This window comes from Bactrocera dorsalis, chromosome 3 (genome assembly GCF_023373825.1).
Source record: "Bactrocera dorsalis isolate Fly_Bdor chromosome 3, ASM2337382v1, whole genome shotgun sequence".
In the NCBI taxonomy this organism is placed as follows: Eukaryota; Metazoa; Arthropoda; class Insecta; order Diptera; family Tephritidae; genus Bactrocera; species Bactrocera dorsalis.
Window position 1 is genome coordinate 47,791,582 of NC_064305.1, and position 19,857 is coordinate 47,811,438.

At 34.7% G+C, this 19,857-nt stretch overlaps 1 protein-coding gene and 1 long non-coding RNA gene across 4 annotated transcripts in view; one reads left to right on the forward strand and one right to left on the reverse strand.

Moving 5' to 3' along the window:
* LOC125777195 (uncharacterized) overlaps window positions 1–19,857 on the forward strand; it is a 282,927-nt gene that overhangs the window by 179,914 nt on the left and 83,156 nt on the right. The window lies entirely within an intron of this gene.
* Window positions 717–19,581, reverse strand: LOC125777219 (uncharacterized). Its single transcript, XR_007422177.1, has 3 exons — window positions 9,384–19,581; window positions 4,365–9,313; window positions 717–4,093 (listed from the first exon to the last, which is right to left on the reverse strand). It is a non-coding gene; the product is annotated as an uncharacterized LOC125777219 (long non-coding RNA).

Here is a 19,857-nt window from a genome sequence, read left to right on the forward strand (position 1 = left end):
CGAAAAATCACCATATCCACGAGTTGCTGGAAAACTACCAAAGGTTGGGTTGCAGAATGTGACTAAAAATTCATTTTTTACATTCACATTTGAGTTTTTTTCCACAAAATTTGGCTTCCGTCAGTGATGAACAGGGAGAGAGGTTCCACCAAGATATTTTAACAATGGAACAGAGATATCAAGGCCGCTGGGATCCTGCAATGATGGGGGATTATTGTTGGTTCCTAATGAGAGAAAGTAATAGAGAATACAAGAAAAAATCGCCATTTGCAAAAAGGAAATCTACAAAACATGTTCAATAGTTATATGTAATTATTACACGATATAATAAACGTCTTACATAAAGTAAAAACTTTTTTTATTTTTAAATTTTATCAGTATATTAGTCAACAGGGCATTTTTCAAATATTTCTTCAAAGAGACTTTTTTTTGATGTAACTGGAAAACTGTACGTGGTGTTTTTTTTTACCTTCTAATTCAAACTTAGGAACCTTCAAAGATAACGATGCACGCATAGCCAAGACAGTTGCATTTTTTCGCTTTTTATTTGTAGACTTGTGTAATAATTTTGTAAGGAAAATACTAAATAATGATAGGCAAGTTTCTATCGACACAAACAAAAATTTCTTTGAAATACCTAGACGTATAGGTAGATACATTTTTAGCTGAAAGTTGTCAACGTTTAATTTAGACTGTATATATTTTATTCGTCTCTGCTTTTATTGTAATTACTTAAAAAAACATAGTAAAAATGTATATAATATTCTATGTAAATATTACTTATTTAAGTGCCCGCCACTTAAACCATCAAAGAAATTAAACATAAAGAGACGAGACTAGGGCTGCTAGTATTTAATATGAAACTATGACTTTGAGGTATTATATATTATATTATATTGAGTAAATGAAATAAAAATATTAAAAAAATATATAAAAATAATATTAAAATATGTGAAGAAATTTTTCCAAAATGCCGCCCAAGGTCTATATGGACCGGTCGGCCTTGATCTCAAAAATTACTCATATAATCCAAATTAATGTTATAAAAGCGAAAGTAACCCTGTCTGTCTGTTACTCTTTCACTCCTAAACGGCTGAACGGATTTTGATGAAATTTGGTAGGGTGATACGAGTAGATGATAACCTAGAAATGGTCATAGGCTATAAATAATCACGCCATCGTTCTTAGGGGGTAGGAAGTATGCAAAAAACTGAATTGAGTTAGTGATTTTGTTATGGTTTTTGCTGGGAGTTTTGCTCTAACATGCCAAAACGGCTGAACGAAATTTAGAGGAGAAGGTAGATAGTATGTACTTAGTTACATTTTTATTATTAGGTAGTTAAGTCGGAGAACTTAAAACATAGAGAAGGTGCATGTTCGATGTCGAACATTTTATACATTATAGTACGGAATTCACCTCACAACCACAGAATTCACGATGTGAAATGTTAACATTTTTAACAGTTCTCTCACATACTCAAACAGAGAATATGAAGATAAATATATGTACATATCGTCACCTGAAATGCAAAATAACGTATCATCAAAAAATTGGAAATTGAGTGTCTTATTGATTACGCTTCACTACTTCAAATTATATACATAATAAATATTAAATATGTTCAACATTTTCTGGTTCTGCGGTCATATATAAACCAGTTTTAACCAATATTAATATTTCGTTTCACTCATGTTCCATTTTATTCCGTGTTTCATTCATGCCACTGTAAATTTCTGAAAATGTTGTTACGTTAATTTGCATTTCATGTGACGATATGTATTTTCGGCATATAATGACCTGGCATATATGTATGTATGCCCAAGCAATAGAAATTAAATTTATCACAACAATATACATATACATACATCTTCTATCATATTGGGTTGTCAAAAAAGTCTTGCGGTATTTTTATTGAATTTTTTTTTTGATTGAAATTGAAATGAATCTTTGATGACTCATGCCCAGCTCTTGACCGATGCTACGGCTGCTACTATGCCGGTCTCTTTCGACCAATTCAGCGATTTTATCGCCATTTTCGACGACAGGCCTTCCGGAGCGTGGCGCATCTTCGACCACCTCTACACCAGAACGAAAACGTTGAAACCATCGTTGTGCGGTGGAAATGGAAACTGTATCGGGTCCATAAACTGCACAAATTTTATTGGCGGCTTGAGATGCATTTTTGCCTTTATCGTAGTAGTACTGTAAAATATGCCGTATTTTCTCTTTATTTTGCTCCATGTTTGCGATGCTATAACTCACGAACGACTTAAAAGAAACGGCAATCAATCAAGCACGTGTTAGCGCGTGAAATGAGCTTTTCAAAAAGGTATAGCATGACCCGATGCGACGAATAAAACTAGAACTACGCGCTTTCAGCACCAACTAGCGAAAATACCGCAAGACTTTTTTGACAACCCAATATTAGTCTTATGCAGTGTTTTTCAATCTGTGGGTCGCGACCCCTAAGGTTTTTCAATCTGTGGGTCGCGAAGCCTTACTCGGGGGGTCGCCAGCTGAAAGAAAAAGTCGAGGTTCTTACACAACAAAAACATAATTATAATGAGAAAGATGTGCTTGTTTATTTTTCATTAGTGGTGTTATTTTTGAAACATTAATAATTAAATCATTTTCTAATTGCAGTCTATTTCTCTTTTTAGTTTTAATGTCTACCATTGAAGAAAATGTCAATTCACACAAGTATGAAGTGGCGAATGGCACTAACATTTTAAGAGCTTCCCTTGCCAGCTCTGGATATTCGTGTTTTCTTTTCATCCAAAATACGTCGACACTTCGCGAATAAAATTCCATTTTAAGCATGCCATCAGTAGCTAATTCTAGAAGACATTCTTTCATTTTTGTGTTGACATCAGCCAGATCTATTTATTTGTCCGAAAAAGAGTTTAAAGTCCATCTACGCCCATTGTCAGCTTCAGAGTGCAAGTCTGGAAAGTATGTCAAAAGCTTCTCTTGTAAATTACGCAAGCTTTGTATCATGCAAGGAATATGAGCCGAAACTGCAAGACTTTGGTCTGATGCATTATCTTCAACAATCTTCTGAACACAGAGAAAAGACTCAAACATTTTGTTTTCCCGAGAGGTCGACCACAAACGAAGTTTTCCTGAAATGCTTTTACTTTATTTTTAGCTGATAAAATATTTTCTTCTCTTCCTTGAAGGTTCTTGTTCACATTGTTAAGGTGGCTAAAATGATCTGCCAAAAATGCTAATTTCAAGAGCCAAATAGGGTCAGAAAAACGGTAAGCATATTCTGATTTTGCATCTTGTAAGAACATTAACAATTCAGCTCTCAGTTCCAGAACTCTTGTCAATACCTTTCCTTTGGATTGCCATCTGACCTCTGTGTGATAAAGACGATTTTAATGAATTGATCCCATATCTTCACAAACGATTCTAAATAGCCGGGTTTACAAAGCTTTACCTTTGATAGAATTCACAATTTTTAAGTATTACCTCCTTGAGCACGGCATTTAAATAAGAAGGTACTACCTTAGCAGCTAGAGCCTGTCGATGAAGAAAACAGTGTGTCCAGGATATGTTTGGTATTATCGATTTTAATTTTGCAATGAGTTCGCTATTTTTGGCAGTCATAGCTTTAGCGCCATCGCTACAAATAGCGATACATTTTTTCCAATCAATATCGTAGTCGCAAGTGCTTTCTAAAAACATATCGTACAAACACTGGCCAGTAGTGTTTGCAGGAAGTGCTTTGCAAAATAAGATTTCTTCCGTAATACTGTCATCTGCTTCAAAGCGCACAAATACTATAAACTGTGCACAGTCGGAAACATCAGAAGATTCATCGAACTGCAAAGCAAAATGTTGGCTATTCTTTAATTTTTGTTCTTGAATATCCTTGCCCATATCGTTTATTCTGCGTAAAATACTATTGTCAGAAAGTGGTATTTTTATTAATTTGGTTGCCTCCTGCTTACTGACCATAATTTCAACCATACCGAGTGCCGCTGGCAAAATAAGATTTTCGGTAATTGTATGTGGTTTCCCTGCTTTAGCAACTCGATATGCGACTTTGTAGCCAGCTAATAATGTTGACTCGTTTACACTGGATGCCTGAAAATAAACCAAACAATATACCGAAATTAAGTATAATCAAAAGTTGTATGCAAATAACAAATAAATAAACACCAACAGTAAAAATATAGTATAAAAAAACTGAAAAACACGCTTTGACGATAACGTAAACTAAAAAATCAAAAATATTTGTTAATATGGAAAATAAATAAATAAAAAAAAATAGTATCATTGTGAAAAAAGGGTGGGGCGCTTTTTAAGAGCTGATTTATAGTGCACTCCACGCTTTTTTCATTATTTTCTTACTTACCTGAATTATAGTATTTTGCTGCTGACTAAGAGCTTTCAACTTTCGTTCAAAGAAATCCAACGGCTTATCAGCTTCTTTTTGATGCTTGGTTGTGAGATGCCGCATAAGCTTTGACGGTTTCATACTCTCACGTCACCGTCGCCAACGTCGTATGACCCGCGCGAATAATATTGGGTTGTCAAAAAGTCTTGCGGTATTTTTATTGAATCAATTCGTGTGGCACCCATACATCGCGCTTCTTAGTGACTCCAAGCTTCTTCAAATGGTTTATAACGGTTTGATGACTACTATGCCGGTCTCTTTCGACCAATTCAGCGATTTTATCGCCATTTTCGACGACAGGCCTTCCGGAGCGTGGCGCATCTTCGACCACCTCTACACCAGAACGAAAACGTTGAAACCATTGTTGTGCGGTGGAAATGGAAACTGTATCGGGTCCATAAACTGCACATATTTTATTGGCGGCTTGAGATTCATTTTTGCCTTTATCGTAGTAGTACTGTAAAATATGCCGTATTTTCTCTTTATTTTTCCCCATGTTTGCGACGCTATAACTCACGAAGGACTTAAAAGAAACGACAATCAATCAAACACCTGTTAGCGCGTGAAATGAGCTTTCCAAATAGGTATAGCATGATCCGTTGCGACGAATAAAACTAGAACTACGCGCGTTCAGCGCCAACTCGCGAAAATACCGCAAGACTTTTTTGACAACCCAATAGATAAATTTGCTAAAATAGGAAAAACTTATTACCCAACGTATGTAGTCTTTTCATTAAAATTAAATTATTTCTTAAATTATATTGCAACCTGTAAAGGGGTCGCGAAATCAAAAAGATTGAAAAACACTGGTATTATGTATCTGCACATGCTCAATGTATGTATACGCATGTGCGCGTTCAGAAATTCAAATAATGATGTTATCACTTATCAATGTATTACATGTGCGCGCATTGATCTGCATGTTCGTACAATACATTCATGTATACTTATATGTACATATATTTGTATACACTTCCGAACAAATAATGCACAAGCGTTTGTATGCTACATACATATGCGTACACATGTGTATATGTCACCAACAAAAAATTGAAGAATTGGTCTACTAAAACAACAATTGTGTAAATAGCAGAATTTGAATATATGAGTACAATTTTAGACAGATTCTTCTTCAAATATAATACAATTGCTAAGTATTTGGATTAGAAGAAAAGAACTGCAACCAAATACGCAGTGAAATAGATTATAACTGGCTCAGTAATCAGTCGTTCAGTATGTATTATACCACGTGCATCCCAAAATATTGATGTCTTTCCACGCCTGAGAACCGGTTCGTCATGCGCAGTCCACCAGAAAGACTGTCGATTGGACTCCAGTGGGAAATGATGGAGCTATGTTTCTATCACCGACGCCAAAATTGGGCTTTATTCCGATTAGAGAGCACTCAAACACTTCACAAAACCAGTTATTCGTTGCTTTTGTTGGATTTTGGACTTGCGGGGCACCCACTTTGCACAGAGCTTTCACGTCTTTAAGCTTAGCAAATATCTTTTCATCGGTGGATTTCCCTGAGCCCAAATTCAACAGTATTTTCCTCCAAAAAGCAGTAATTATTTATTAACGAACGAAATGCTCTATGATCCAATTTTTTTGTAAACTAACACAAGTTGCTTAAAAGAAATGCTATATCTCATTAGTAATAATTATAATCCAACTAATAGAAACTATATAGATTAGGCCGGATCGATTTGGGGAGAGGCAAAAAAATCGCCCATTGCTGTATGAAAATCATATTCTAGGGATCAAAATAAGAAACTTTGCCGAAGGAACCATGCCTCTGAAACGAATTCTGATGTCCCCCAATTTGAGTCGAACTTTAGGGTAGGGGCAAATTTTGAAATAGAATTGAAATTACCATTTCATTCTTATTACCTCTGAAAGTAAGGAGAACTAAAGCAATAACCACTATGGTATTTCAAAAAAAAAAATTAATAAGTGAAGTGACCATTCCAAATCAAAAAGTTTACTATGAATCCATCATCCTCTACACCGCAAGATGAAGCAACTACATCAACAACTATCGAAAACCCAATGAGTCATATACCCAAGCATGATGTTACTGTTTTTGGTGTGTCTACTGATTTTACTGATCTTAATTTACCAACCCATTTGGATATCTTGAGATATTATTTTTACTTAAGCGAACGTGCTAAAACAGAACAAAAAAAGTCTTCCCATAAAGCATTCACTATTCAAGTACAAGATAAGTTGATTGGAATTTGGGAAAAACTTGGTATGGAAATAATGCTGAAAAAAAGTGTATGTAACAAATTGAATAAATTGCTTGACAAGTATCAAGGGCAAATCAAGAGAAGAAACAACACCCAACAATTTACAGAGTATGTAAAATCTCTGGAAACAGTTTTTTACATTGGAACATGTAAATGCGATTTGAAGGCAGCTCCATGTGCATGCGGCTGGGTTCCCGAACGCCTCAAAGAGTTCATGCACGATAAACATAATCAGAGAAGACTAACAATGAATGCATTTATGATGGAAACTGAAGAGCAAGGAGCAACGTCTATGTCATCAATGCCAACATACCAAGATCCCGATGATTCAACATACGCACCGCCACCGGTTCAAGAAGATATGGATAGAAGAACAAGTTCACAATACACAGAGAGATACGATTGTTTTAACTTTGCCTTGGTATGTGACAGATTTGGTGTGCCTGACAGAGTAGCATCAGCATTGGGAACCGCTCTTTTGCAAGATTTGGTTAGATCAGGGATGGGCACATTTTTAGCCCGCAAAGTTAGCAAAGTGCGCACGGGGGCTAGATGAGGGGAATATCAGTTTACGGAGAGAAGGGCATAACAAGTTGAGAAAAATTGCGAAAAAAATGAATTACATTCCTCCGTAACTTGATGTTCATCGCAGAGTGGTTGCGGCAATACTGACATTGTACACAAATTTAAGGGTGGAAATTTACTTCATATCGGAATTGTACAGTTGTGTGAACAAAAAGGGGTAAACATAATTTGCAGAGTTTAGAGTTTCGCATTAAAATTTGTTTTTATTTACCTTTGCATGGTGGGAAATTTTAATCACTGTTAGGAAAAAATATATATATGTTATGTTATGTATCTAAAAACAATTTTATTTAATAAGAAAACAGCATATTTTAAAACTTCACAACACCTTATGGTTGTTTCTATTTTGTTCACACCACTGTACATGTGATAGATCAGTCGCTCATTTGTAAACATGCTGTGGGAAAATACGTTGCTCTCATTTGTAAATATGGAGTGGTAAAACGTTGCTCTCACTTCCCTCTTCATGTTTGCCCGCGATGATCCCCTCACCTAGCCCTCAAAATCATGGATAAATTGATACGAAACTCTTTGATTCGAGAGAGCGCTGTCAAAGTCCACATTTTTTATAACATTTGCCAATGATGCCACTATGGAAGAAATGCGTTAGGGAATTTTTAGTAAATGTTTTGGGAGTTTGTAATTTCCACACCACCGCTGAGGTATACAAAAGGCGCGTTACCGAAGTTAGTTTTGGGTGCACGGTTTCCCTATAGGCCTATATCACCCATATAGGTACAAAATAAAATCACAACATTTATTAGTATTTACGATTCTTTCTAACGGGTGATTTTTTTGAGGTTAGGATTTTCATGCATTAGTATTTGACAGATCACGTGGGATTTCAGACATGGTGTCAAAGAGAAAGATGCTCAGTATGCTTTGACATTTCATCATGAATAGACTTACTAACGAGCAACGCTTGCAAATCATTGAATTTTATTACCAAAATCAGTGTTCGGTTCGAAATGTGTTTCGCGCGCGTGTTTTGTTCAGCGATGAGGCTCATTTCTGGTTGAATGGCTACGTAAATAAGCAAAATTGCCGCATTTGGGGTGAAGAGCAACCAGAAGCCGTTCAAGAACTGCCCATGCATCCCGAAAAATGCACTGTTTGGTGTGGTTTGTACGCTGGTGGAATCATTGGACCGTATTTTTTCAAAGACGCAACGTTACGGTGAATGGCGATCGCTATCGTTCGATGCTAACAAACTTTTTGTTGCCAAAAATGGAAGAACTGAACTTGGTTGACATGTGGTTTCAACAAGATGGCGCTACATGCCACACAGCTCGCGATTCTATGGCCATTTTGAGGGAAAACTTCGGACAACAATTCATCTCAAGAAATGGACCCGTAAGTTGGCCACCAAGATCATGCGATTTAACGCCTTTAGACTATTTTTTGTGGGGCTACGTCAAATCTAAAGTCTACAGAAATAAGCCAGCAACTATTCCAGCTTTGGAAGACAACATTTCCGAAGAAATTCGGGCTATTCCGGCCGAAATGCTCGAAAAAGTTGCCCAAAATTGGACTTTCCGAATGGACCACCTAAGACGCAGCCGCGGTCAACATTTAAATGAAATTATCTTCAAAAAGTAAATGTCATGAACCAATCTAACGTTTCTAATAAAGAACCGATGAGATTTTGCAAATTTTATGCGTTTTTTTTTTTTTTAAAAGTTATCAAGCTCTTAAAAAATCACCCTTTACTAGTATTACATTTATTTGTACTTATAATTTATAATTATAGTAATATTTACATCTACTACGCTACTCCAAACAACATATTAAATTGGATCTATTAAATATTACAATACTATTTACTAAATTACATTATATTTCGCAAGTATGATATATTTTTTATTATGCAATAAATTGCATCTAAAACAAGATCAAAATAGGCACAATTTATGAAAAAATATTTCTAAATTTCACTAAATAACTATATTTTTCTACTAATTAAAATTATTTACGAACCTGGATCCATCCTTCTCCTTGTTGGGGAAATTGAAAAACCGTCGCGCTCCTACGCAACCAGCCACACACTTATTTTTAGTTCTCGGCATTTTCCTATAATACGTTAGGAAAACATAATATATTTACATACATGTATTTACGATGGTTTTAATAATACACTTACCAACTTTATTTTTAGTAAAAACACTTATACACTGTATTTTTAATAAAAAAAACACTATATTTTCACAACACAATTATTTATGTATGTATTCCACAATGAAAAAAAAACGAACTGATTTTGTCAGTTATTTTTAATGGGATTTTGTCTGGCAGTTCATTGTTTTGCTTGTCACCTGATTCGTAGCCCATGAACTTTCAGTGTTGCCATACCAAACCGTGAGATCATGGGCTCTCTCAGAAAGCGAAGAGAGGAGTTTCGGATCAATTTATCCATGCTCAAAATGTGCACTCGTGCCCGCACGGGCAAAATGCCACTGAGGGCTAATGTGCCCATCCCTGGGTTAGATGATACCAATTTGTTAACGTTTTCATTCGATGCCAGAAAAGATGATACTTTAACGATAGATAAAATTGATGAGAAGTATCATACTAGGATGGTAAAAGAACCTCATCTTGTTATTTTGAGAGAACCCAATTCTGAATTGATTGGTTACGTAAGAATGGAGCATGAAACCGCTGAATACAAAACAACCAAATTAAATGGTTTTTTCAACGATAAAAATATATCACTGGATACATTAATTGGAATATGCACTGACGGTAAGCCTACAAACACTGGCCCACACGGTGGAATTATATGACGATTCGAATTGCTGTTAAAAATACCATTGCATTGGTTTGTTTGCCTTCTACACTTCAACGAACTTTCGTTTCGGCATTTGTTTGAAGCTTTGGATAAATCAACCAGCACTGGACCAAGATCGGCAACCGGAAAACTGAGCCGTCAAATCGAAACTTGTGAAACTCTTCCGGTAAGTTATTGCTATCACTCATTTATTATAATTGTCAACCATTTTTACTTATTTTATTATTATATATTTTTAGGTGGTGGACGGCTTCCAGAAAATTGAGTTGCAAAATATGTCCCCTGCTCCAGAAAAAAAATAATTTTCCACCGATTCGAAGTACTTATACGACATGGCCCATGCAATTTCTAGTGGCGTAGTTCCGGTGGATCTGGCTAACATCAAACCAGGGAAAATTGTACATTCTCGGTGGCTCACCAAGGCCGCCAGATTATTGCTATTATATGTGACAACGGAAAATCCACGTGCAAATTTAAGAATTCTGGTTGAATTTATAATTAAATGTTATGTGCCAATGTACTTCAGTATCAAGTATTACAGCTCTGTCGTGTACGGCAGTGCATTATTTTTCAAGTTCATTGGTTGGTCAGAATTTCTAGAACCTCGTTTAAGCAAAATTGTCAATCAAGTAATTAAAGATAATTTATATTATGCGCATTCGGAAAATATCTTGTTATCAATGTTGTTTGATGATAGGAAAGAAAAGCGCGACTGTGCCATCAAGAAAATTCTACGCTATCGAACCGATGTTGACGAGCCAATGGAACTTAGAGTTTATAAAAAACCAGATATAAACTTTAATTGCACAAGTTATACGGAAATGATCAATTTGAATGATATAAATATCGTATTTGAACCACCATTCCGTACGATACATTGAAAGAATATTTAAATCAAGATGATCCACCGTTTAATGATCTAAAAATTCCATCACACATACAAGGGACGGAACGACATGTTGAATTGCTAGCTAGCGTTTCTAAACGGGTTATACCGGAAAATGTAGAGGCTGTTATGGCGACGACATTAGAGAGCCGTGCGAAATTGCCCAGACTTGAAAGTAAAAAAGACTTCAAACAATAATTTTTTTTAGTTTCTTTTTTATAATAATTTTTTCATTTACATATGTTCTGACTAAATAAATTTATTAAGAGAAAAAATAGATATTATTATAAATAAATAAATAAAAATAAAGAAAAAACATAGCCAATTAGCTGATTTTTTCATGTAATGGCCAAAAATGGTGATTTTTTGAAATGACATATGTTCTGACTAAATAAATTTCTTAAGAGAAAAAATAGATATTATTATAAATAAATAAATAAAAATAAAGAAAAAACATAGCCAATTAGCTGATTTTTTCATGTAATGGCCAAAAATGGTGATTTTTTGAAATGATTGTATGGGGAACCCCCCCAGGGGAGTTCCAGGGGGTGTGCCACTGGCATGAGTGGATCGGCCGTCCAAAGTTAGTGGGGGTCGGTCATACATTTGGACTCGATTGGAGCACTCTAAATGGGTCAAAGTGGGATTTTTCAAAATTTGCCCCTACCCAAAAGTTCGACCCAAATTGGGGGACATCAAAATTCGTTTTAGAGGTATGGTTCCTTCAGCAAAGTTTCATATTTTGATCCCTAGAATACGATCTTCATAGAGCAATGAGCGATTTTTAAATCGACCCGCCCTAATATAGATAGATATAGGTAGTGGTGTCTATGCATCAGCCACAGTGAAGCGTGGACGGGTCCTCTAGATCAATATATATTTCATTATTAAAGAAAACAAAGATTTTCGAATTTCATATTGCTTTTATTAATATAATAGTTATATTACGGTACAGGAGCGAATTTCGTCTAGCCGAATATTGACAACCATTTTTATAAAAACTTCTCTAGCCAGAATACCCCAAAATTTCTCGATGGGATTTAAGTCTGGACTGCGTGTAGGCCATTTCACCAATTCAATATTTTTGTCTTCAAACCAGTGAATAGAATGTCGCGAGACGTGGTTAGCTGCGTCATCCTGTTGGAAAATGGGTTCTTCTTGATGACAGTCCTCCAGAAATGATATTAATTCTGATTCCAACATGTCCGTGTAGATTTTGCTATTAACTTTTGTTGGAACGTAGCATATTCTGGAACTTCCATAATAAGAGAAGGCTGCCCAAATCATAACACTTCCACCATCAAAGATCCTACTCAACCTTGGTTCCTCTTTTCCTTTTAAATCATGCCAAAAGTAACCAAATCCAACAGGACCGTCGAGATTAAATTTTTTCTCGTCAAAAAAAATTACATTTTTCCATTTTGACCTCCATTTCATGTGCGAACTGCATCCTTGCATCCTTGCGGGCTTTTGTCAGTGCCGGTGCTTTTGCTGGTTTTTTTTTTTTATAAACAACGTTTTGTGTTGTGTATAAAAATTTCTGGACACGACGTTTTTTAATGGGAAGATCAAGTTCTGCTATAACCGGTTAGCTTTTTTTGTTGCCAGGTCCTTAATTTGACCTTTTTGGCGATCTGAAATTTTTTTGTTACCTTTAGTTTTTTCTTCTGACCATAATTCTTGCCCAATAATTTCCTATAACTTTCTCAGATCTCTGAATTTTTAAAGCAATCTGCACATTTCTCATACCCTTATCTTTATGTGCCGTTATAAAAGCTTTTTCTTCACTTGGCAAGTAGGGTCACTTCGGCATGGCTTTAAAGGGTATAAAAAATAATTAAACAAAATAACTTAGATGAACCCAATAAATCCATGCAGTGTCAGTTTTAATATTTTTTCTAAAAAATACAAATTACCTCTTTATATCTTTATAAAATGACTTTTACCACCTTTTCGGCTAAACGAAATGCGCACTAAAATTAACACTGATTACCTCTTTTCACTAACAATTTTTCAAGTATGATATAGGTAGACTAATTACAATTAAAAAATATATGGTTACGAAAGCGAAATGTAAAATATTTGCAGCTGGCATAAAGTACCATAGCAATTTTCGGAATAACGATAAATAATAGGAACAACTAGCCATTCAACTAAACGAAATGCGCTCACTGTACATATATTCACAGTGAAAAATTATTCAAAATCACAATTTCTGCCTCTAAAACCAAAAAATCGCCAGAAATATTCACAGTGAATAAAGAAGTATTCAAAATCACAATTTCTACCTCTAACACCAAAAAAATCACCACACGCAATTTTTGTTCATCAGCTGGTGCCAATTGTAAATTTCATTCACAGTAAATAGTGACATGTAGAAAAATCACCAATCATTGATATTGTGGGCTAGCAATAGCAGTGACTCTAACCGATTTTTCAATTATAAGCTTAGTACGCAGCTCTCAAGAAACGTAAAAACTTCATATAAAAAAACGCTTAAGAAACGGTCCAGAAACGTTCCTGCGATAAAGTTACTTGTGCTAGTACGCAGCTCTTAAGAAAGCTAGTACTAATTTTTAATACTTTTTTTCAATAAAATGTGAATATGGCAAACCTGGTTTTGCGAAGAAACATCAAATCAACAATTGTTTCTTGCAGGAAATTCGAAGTAATCGTCAAATTCATCCTAAATTAGTTGAAATCATTATTATAAAGTATGTTCCATTTTGAAATGTTGTATAAAACCAACCAATCATCAACAACATTCCTTAAATCTCAATGAAAATATTTGTGTTACCATACACATACATACATACATACATACGCACAAAGCTTGTTTACTTTGTTTATTCTCTCTTGCTCTTCTAATGTGGATCATTCACAATGCGTAACCAGCTGTCAAAATTACTTGAGAAATAATGTATTTTTGTTCTTGAGCAATTACTTGTGAGCTGCGTACCAACCTATAGTAATAAAAGCACCGCTGGTGAAATATCGCACATCACTTGTTCGCGTAGAACTTGTCTTTTTTTCAGCATTTTTTCTTTTTAGTCCGATTTTATTTTCAAAATATCGTTCTCCAGCGCTTTTCCAATAACAGGGATATGGAATAGCATTTGATGCGTTTGGCTTTTGGGGATATACTTCAGTTGATGTGCACTTTCTACGATTTAGTGCAGACCAGCTCTGTCTAGACGTACCAGGCATATCGTTAAGCATTAGTTTAAAATCAGTTGACTCTGTTCACAACTGCTTTACTGTTTAAAAATATAAAACCGCAAATTCAATATAAAGCTTAGTATTAAGCTCTCACGAAATGTAAAAATTCCATATAAAAAAACGCTTTGGAAACGGTCAAGAAACTTTCCTGCGATAAATTTACTTGTGCTAGTATGCAGCTCTAAAGTAATCTGGTACTAATTTTTAGTACTTTTTTTCAATAAAATGCGAATATGGCAAACCTGGGTTTGCCAAGAAATATCAAATTAACAATTGTTTCTTGAAGGAAATTCAAAGTAATCGTTAAATTCGTCCTAAATTAGTTAAAATCATCATTATGAAGTAAATTTCATTTTGAAATGTTGTATAAAACTTACCAATCATCAACAATATTCCTTAAATCGCAAGGAAAATATTTATATATGTTACTACACACATACATACATACATATTATACACAAAGTTTACTTTCTTTGTTTATTCTCTCTTGCTCTTCTAATGTGAATCATTCACAATGCGTAACCAGCTGCCAAAGCTACTTGAAGAAATAATGTATTTTTTTCTTAAGCAATTACTTGAGAGCCGGATACCAACCTTGATACTGGTCACGGAGAAGTTCCAGTCTGCTTCTCATTATCTCATCTTCTCATTAGCCGAATCAACAACTTGGTATTGTCTCATTTGCTCTTATTATGGCAGCTCTAGAATCAGAGAACGTACATATGTACATATATCATAGTACTGTTTTGAACGAGCTTATTTCGCCACAGTTAACAGCAACGGCACGAAAATAACAGAATTGAGCATTTTCAGTGTTAAATGCAAATGATTATGCTAGTTTCAATGTTTAGTAATGTAAGCTACATATTGGTAAGTTTACAATGCGCAAACGACTCGGCTTATAACTGATATGTAGATGTGTTATCTATATTTTGAACTATTTCATGATGAATTCCTTAAAATCTTTTGAAATATGTAATGAAATCATGTTTGAAATTTTACTTAAATATTTAATTAATTTAGGTTTGATAAGTTGTTTACTTATTTTTTTGCTGGACATGAAAAGTTTTGATAACATGTTAAAAGACCAAGCGGTGGCACATACTCACGAAAGAACTATTCGCATAATATTTGTAAATTTGTCCAGACACAACTTTATAAGTAAATACATGCTTGTAATAGGTGGCGCAAAAATTACCGTCCAATGTTTTTTTGAAAATGAAAGACTTTTTTAAAAAATTAAAAACTTTGATCTCTTTGAAAATATCAAAAGGAGTCTCCTATACGAGTATGTGGATAATTTTTATTTGGTCTTTTACATTTTTTTACATCGAGTCGAGAATATGATATCATGTTAATGGCCGCCTCCACAGTTGATTATCATTTGAGCCCTTTTTATAGCATTTGCCATCACTTTGGCCAGAACTTCCCGCAATAGGGCCTTACATTCTTGACGGATATTGTCTTTAAAGGCTGCAAGGGTCGGAGCTTGTTGACATAAATCGGCCCCACAAAAAGAAGTCTGGAGCGGTCAAATCAGGCGATCCTGCTGTCCAGTGCAAACCGCCAAAACGGGAGATAAGGCGCCCGGGAAATGCATCCTTCAGCATAACGGTTGTGGCACGTAGTGCAGCGTACCATTATTTATTTACGTGTATTTCCTACACAAATGTTAAAACAGAACTGACATTAGAGGGCAATTGCAAAATTTGTAGCATCATCTGATCATCTTCTGACTTTTGCGCCACCCTGTATATACCCTCACTGTTTCATGCGAAATCACCGTTATCACGGAAAACCAATAGCCGAAGCTCAGCTGATACGACCTATCTTATGGGAGCGCAATGTAAAAGATCAGCCAACACCGCTTCTACCGCCCGCTTTACCGTAGGATACCGTAGATTTTCACGGCTGTTACGAACGATCTGGCAGCATGACTCACGTAATCCTCGCGCGGTGTGATTAGTCTAATAAGCAAAGCGGGAGCAATTATTTGAAGTCCTACTTGCTTACGCATAAACTAACGTGGCGCATTCTGATTGGTCCAATTGGGAAACCGGGAGTTCAGAGGGTGCAGTTGAGACTAATTTTTTTATTTAACCTTTTAATTTAACATTTTATTTAATACTTTATTCAACATTTGATTTAACCATAGAATTCGGTATTAATTTCTCGTATTTTTTATTAACATCTCAAAAAATTTATTCCACCCTCATCGCGCACTACACAACAAAATATTGTAAATTGGACAAAATAAAAGATTAAAGAAAAACAAGTAATCATTACAAAAAAGTAAGATAACAAGTAGAGATAAAGAACATAACGCAAATGCATACAAACATGTTTTGGTCCTTATGTTTGGCTGTAATGATAACCCAGACATTATCGGGTAAACCACACAATCATGTTTGTTTGCATTCAATAGAAAATAAGATTACATTTAACAAATATTGTATTTCATAAGAAAATAAAAAAAACAAAGAAATAGATTAAGAAAATTGTAATCACTTTAGTAGTTATATAAGCAGAACATAATTTGAAAAAGTAAGAGAATAAAGTATAATGTCACAGAAGTAACATCGTCGGCATTTTTATTTTATTCGAACAACTAAAACTGGCGCAGTCGGTAAAAACAAACTGCAAAGTTGAGCGATACTAAAAACTGAAGTTTTTTAAGTTTCGTAAGCTTTAGCAACGGGAAGCAAATCCTGAGATTAGCTCCCATTTTAAAGATCTCTTATATATATATAAATATATAAGTCGGTCGGCACAGATAGCTAAGTTTAAGAAACTTAAGCTTCTACACAAGTTATCTGGAACGTCGGAGAGCGACTCCGAGGACTTCAATTTATGAAGGCGAAGAATAGCTTCATTCAGCCCATCAACATAACCAGGAAAAGTGGGATTAAAGATTAATGCCCCACACACAGAAGACGCAGAGAGAGCGAAGTGCACCATACAAAGCGACAACAACAAGTTCAGTTGTATTAACCTTGCTTTCATAACGTACATCTGAGAGGCGCACGACCTCTTTACATTTTGCTCTCCCTCCTACAATTTTTTACACAACGCATGCATATTTTAATTTAACAAATAAATTATCAAAGTATAAAGTTTCGTGGTATCCAATGAAAGCCCAAAAGAAACGATACATCTACCAGACGTATCATTATGACTGAAAAGGTTAAAAATAACGTTATGAAGGCAGGGTTAAAAGAGGATACATCAGCAATGAATCCAGGCGAGCAGCAACCACTTCAGATGATAGGATCGCAAATTTTGAAAGAAGCTTCAAGAATCATGGATTTTGACGGCAGAAATTTATCATCGTTCATCAGGGAAGTTGACATGATCCTTCCTTTATTCAACCCCAACCCATCAATGTTGGAATTTGCAACGCAGCGTCAAAACAAAAATTAAAGGAGAAGCAGCAAGTGTCATCCGGCCTTTGGAACCTACACCAACATGGCAGCAAATGAGAGAAGAACTCATAAAGAATTTTGGAGTAAAGAAGTCGTGCCACACCCCTTACAATCAGGCGATTGTACTATGAAACTATAACGTAAGTCAATATTTTCAAAATTTAAAAGATATTTTGGATAAACTAAATTTAAAACATGAATTCGATACGATAAAGCCTATAGAATTTTCTCCAATTAACAACGAAAGTTTAATTCTAAAAACATTTTTAAATGGGATACAACCCCAACTTAAGCAGTGTAGTGATTAGTAGAAATATAAGCACGATTAGAGAGGCTTTTAGCGTTCTTCAAGAGACAGGTTTGCTATTACAATTTGACAAAAGACAAAAGAATTATCAAAGAAATAATTATAGAAATTTTTCAAATAGAAATTCTTTGGCTCACAATTTTGGCAATTTCAATAATAAACAGTATATGCAAAATTCCAATAATTTTCAATTTGACAAAATCAGCAGAGAGAATTTCGTAAAAATTCTAACCAAAATGACAATTATCAACAATTTAGCTTTGGACAAAATAGGCAAAATAATTCTCAACAATCTAGAAGATATAATTCAGTCCAAAGGAGACAAAACCCCCCCGAACCGATGGAAATAGATCACGTTCAAGAACAAGCAAATTTTCGGTTGCCAGCCCAAAACAATCGTTACCGATAATAAAAGTGATCATAAAAAATTCAAAAATTAAATGTCTTATTGACACAGGGTCTACAACATCATTATTGAAATATAATGTGTTAAAAGATTATGAATGCATTGAGCTTGATAAACCAATACACTTTAGCACCATTAAGGAAAATTTTTCCCTAAATAAAGAGTTAGTCACCCCAACCCCAAACGAATTGAATGAAAAAAGTTATATACATTGGAAACTAACCAACATAAAAAATAATAACTTTGATGCTATAATAGGACAGAATATTTTAAAACCTATTAAAGCAACAATTAATTTAGAAAAGGAGTATGTAAAAATAAACGGCAATAAAATTAAATTTATAAACTCATGCCCTTACAATTACGAAGATATTAATGTACATACAGAATGTAAAGAGAATTTGCTAGATATTTTATCAAATAGTGACATGAATGAAGAAGAAAAGCAAAAATTAGAATACATTCTAAAAGCAAATAGCGATTTATTTTTCCAAGAAGGTAAAAACCTTTCTCATACTCATGAAATTCAGCATGAAATTGTTACAAAAACAAGTAGACCAATTATAATAAAATTTATAGATATCCCCAAATTCATGAAGAAGAAATTAGTAGACAGATGAACGAGATGTTGCGCCAAAGTATAATTAAAGAAAGTAATTCCCCGTACAACTCGCCTCTTTGGATTGTACCGAAAAAGCAAGACAATTCAGTGAAGAAAAAATGGGGAATAGTTATTGACTACAGGAAGCTAAACGAAGTCACTATAGATGACAAATTTCCAATACCACATATAGCAACAATACTCAGCAAACTTGGAAGAGCTCAGTATTTTACAACATTAGATCTTGCAAAAGGCTTTCATCAAGTATTAATAAAAGAAGAAGATAGACCAAAAACAGCTTTCTCTACACCCCAAGGACACTTTGAATTTATAAGAATGCCTTTCGGACTAAAGAATGCCCCAGCAACTTTCCAACTTTTAATGAATTCAGTTCTTAGGGAATATATCAACAAGATATGTGTAGTTTATTTAGACGACATCTTAATTTTTAGTTAAAGATTCAGGTAGATAAATGCAAATTTTTCGCGAAAACAACTGAATTTCTAGGTCACACTTTAACAACAGAAGGAATACAACCAAATTTAAGCAAAATCGAAAACATACAAAAACTAAAATTGCCTACTACATGAAAGCAAATTAAATCATTCCTAGGTATAACAGGTTATTATAGAAAATTTGTAAGAGATTACGCTAAAGTACCACATGGCTTAACAAAATAATTAAAAAAGGATATTAAAATAAACACTCGCGATCCTCATCCTTTGAAAAACTTAAAAATCTATTAGTAAGCCCACCAATATTGAAATAACCAGACTTTAACAAAAAATTTGTCATTTCAACTGATGCAAGTGACTTTGCAATTGGCGCAGTATTAACCCAGGACAGTCATCCTATAAGCTATGCTAGTCGAAGACTTAACAGACACGAAAGAAGTTATTCCACTACAGAAAAAGAACTACTAGCTATTGTCTGGGCAGTGACATATTATAGACCATACATTTACGGCAGAGCATTTGATCTCTTAACC